Source organism: Dendropsophus ebraccatus, chromosome 7, assembly GCF_027789765.1.
Source record: "Dendropsophus ebraccatus isolate aDenEbr1 chromosome 7, aDenEbr1.pat, whole genome shotgun sequence".
Classification (NCBI taxonomy): domain Eukaryota; kingdom Metazoa; phylum Chordata; class Amphibia; order Anura; family Hylidae; genus Dendropsophus; species Dendropsophus ebraccatus.
Genome location: NC_091460.1, coordinates 143,811,181 through 143,814,994, shown reverse-complemented (window position 1 = coordinate 143,814,994; position 3,814 = coordinate 143,811,181).

The following is a 3,814-nucleotide window of genomic DNA, read 5'->3' as shown; positions in this document are numbered from 1 at the left end:
GGACGTCTTATCTGCACAGTGCAAGCAAGAAGAAAAAGTTTCCAGAACTCGCACATCTCATAAAAAGACTTCAGCAAGATAGACTGACGTGTTTCAAGTCAGGTGGTCCTAATCATAGTGACTATGATTAAGACCACCTGAGCTGAAACATGTCGGTCTATCTTGCTGAAGTCTGTTTTTATGGGATGCAGAAATAAAGCTCTTGGGACCTTACCGTGAGTGCTGGAAACTTTTTATTCTCACTGGTAAATCTTGGATACATATTGTATTTCTTAAATTCCTTTGTTCTTTGTTGTCTGTTTGGAAAAGACCTGGAGGAAATTACGGAAAAAAGTGAAATGTGTAGTTAGTTTGTATGATCATCCACAATAAAATATCTGTGTATGAGTATGTACTGAGAACATGTGGACGACCCTTTTTTTTTTGTTTGAGGATGATATCGTACTGTATTGTACAGTCATTGTTAACCCACCGCACTATAGGGCTTCAGATGCAGAACTTAAAGAGGTTATCTGGCGCTACAAAAACATGGCCACTTTCTTCAAGAGTGTTTTGCTTGCAGTCACAAGAGGCTGGTCCCCCGGCTCGGTCCCGTCCCCGGAAACACACATCAGTGACCTCTGTGTGCGCCGGTGAAGTACTTTCGGCGCAGGAAGCGTCTATAACAAGCGCCCCTGAGCTGGAAGTAACATCCCCAGCGCACACTGAGGTCACTGATGTGTGCTGCCAGGGAGCTGGGAGCCGTGCGTCAGCCGGGTAGGGGACCAAGCCTGCAGAAGAGAGACATGGCGGGGGAGCGAGTTGCAGGTGAGTGGTTTTTTTTTTGTGTTTTTCTCATCTGCTCTGCACAGGAGGGGGCAACAAAAGGGGGATAACAGGAGGGGCATCTATAAGGGGGACAACACAAAGGGGACAATCTATAGAAGGAAACATTGGGAGCCATCTATAAGGGGGACAATCTATAAGGAGGAAACATTGGGAGCCATCTATAAGGGGGACAACACAAAGGGGACAATCTATAAGGAGGAAACATTGGGGGCCATCTGTAAGGGGAATGACATTGGGGGGGCCATCTATAAGGGGAATACACGGGGGCGTATACAATAGGGCATGCACCGAGGGATGCATATGCTATAAAGGGGTCACACAGAGTCACAAATGAGGGCACAAAGGGGCCAATACAGATGTGCAGAGATGAGGATGGTGCCAGAGTGTGTAGCCTAATATGTTTGTCTTGCAGATTCTGTGGATTTGTGGCTCGGAAAAGTTCTCATAACGGCCCAGGACATATGGAGAAGATGAAAAAGTAAGAACTCTGATCAGAGAAGACGTCCCCTGTGAGTCACCTGATATAACTGCATTCTAATGTATATGGTGTACAGAGCCTGTGTAGAGCTGGGTCAGCCTCTATATGACTGGATGAGGTGATAGTGATCGTTGTACGGTGGATGTTATTTAGTAGCAGCGGTGGTGGTGTTTTAGTCAGTATGTGGTGGTAATATTTGTTACTTGTTATCTAGTACTGTGTTTTATTGGTCTTAGTATACTGGATTTGGTCAGTAACAATATGGTGGTTATGGTAGTGGGTGTGGTGGTGGTAATATTTGCCCCTTGTATACTGGTATTATTGTCAATATTGGTCTCAGTATACAGGATTTGGTTAGTTAAGAGTATGGCGGTAATATGTATGGTGATATTTCCTATATACTAGTATTATTGGTAATATCGTCTTGAGATATACTAATAGCATCGCTTGGTCGAGTAAGGGGGGGGGGGCCAAGAGACATTAGCTACGCCCCTGAGTATTGGTATGAACAGTCATCTCACCATCACACTCCCCCATTGTATAATTACAAGTACTGCAGAAATGTGGTTGTTACATAAATACATTTAACAAATGACCAGGGAGAATATACGGACATCTGAAATATATACTGGATTTTTAATAAAGACCATGTGCCTTTCCATATGTAATAATATACATTGGGGGGGGGAGGTTACCATGTGTAAATGAAAATCTGGATTTTGGAACTATACAGGATAAAATAAGCACAAAAAAAATGTCTGTGAAGATGGGCCTAGATACCCAATTTGTGTCAGAACAACATGAGAAAAGTTAGATGCATTCATACAGCTGTGTAGGGTTTTGCTGCCATCTAGTGGACACTAATGTACAATGTATTGAGGAAGATTTTCTGCAAGACTAAGAAGATGATTAGCTCATCACAAAGGGTTCTCTGCAGGTCTGTCAGGTTCTATCAAATTCCCCCAGGTACTGACAGATTCCCTTTAAGTCTATTGTACTTATGCCCATAGAGGTGGTTTAAAAGTATGGATAGAGAAGCTTGGCCCTTCAGCTTATGCAAATCTACAATTCCCATCATGCCTGGGCAGTCAAAGCTTTAGCTAGGCCGGTCCAGGCTTTATGGGAATTGTAGTTTTCCAACAGCCAGAGGGCTGAAGGTTTCCAATCACTGTTTTAATGCGTATTTCTAAATGCTGTTAAAGGTGTTTTCCCCTATAATATGGGGAGGACCTTAAAGCTATAACTATTATTCTACTACTTTGCATATGGAAACAGTTGCTCCCCAGTCTCATTTTCACCCTTTTTAGCCTATTTCTTTGCCCCTCTGCAGCTCCGGTGTCTCTACTTTCTATGGACATGCAGCAGTGTGAAACTGGGACATGGAATAATATCAGTAGTCCGACACTCCGAAACACCCATGACCACCAACTTCCTCCTGAGCTCGGCTACACTCCAATAATCAGACAATTGAATAACTCTGGGATGGTGCATAAATCTTATCAAGATATAACAAAAAAAGAACTCAAGGGCCACAAAGTGATGCAAGTTGTTTTAAGAATATTTCTTGCTAATTCTTAACTTCCACAATATTCAATAGCAAAGATAAATAACGAGAAAGCCGGATCTTAAGGTCCCTTTTACTTGGGCCGATATGGGGCCGTGCAAGGACACAAGCGCATGCCAATCAGCGAGACCAGCGCTTGTTTTTGGTGCCTTTAGAACTGCGGCCAGGCTGCACAAACAATCACTGCATTGTTTGTGTGGCCATTTAAATTTATTGCTATTAGCCGCACATCCCGTTTATATAGGCAGATAAACAGCAGACAGTGATACATTTTATAGCGGCACAAAAGATGCGGTCAGCTAATAAGTGGGCGGTTTCCTACTCTTTGGTGGATTTCTGACACTTAAATGATGATTGGCTATAGAGCGTTTCTAGCAGCCTGTGTAAACAAGACTTTACTCAGCATAGCTCTGTCCTGGCGCTACACTATGAGGTTCACCCCCTTAGTTATGTGCACAAGAATTAGCTACTCCGGTTCTAGTGCAGACATGGTTCAAGGAACAAAATTACCAAAGAGTATATTCACTCTGAGCCGATCCAAGTTGCTGACAGTTCTATAGGTCACAGCCCCCTGTTCAACATGGTACCTGTAACTTATCCATCCATGTAGCATAAAATGTGTAATCATGGTGTGAACATGTCCTCTGTGCGCCTTGGTTCCTCCTTTTGAATAATAATTTTATATCGGCTTTCAGTTCCTGTGCCGCTGATGACATGCGCCTCCAGCATCCTAAACTCATTCAAGCAGTATAGCCAGGAAGAGCAGCGCATGCTCATTGACAGAGGTAAGCTTCACTGCTCAGCACATATGCGCCACTCTTCCTGGCTATCCCGCTTGTATGGGTTTAGGACGCAGGAAATTATTATTCAAAAGCAGGAACCAAGGAGGAGGTGTGAGAGCGCGGCACGGCCGGAGAGCTGAAACTCCTCTTTGACACTTGGTT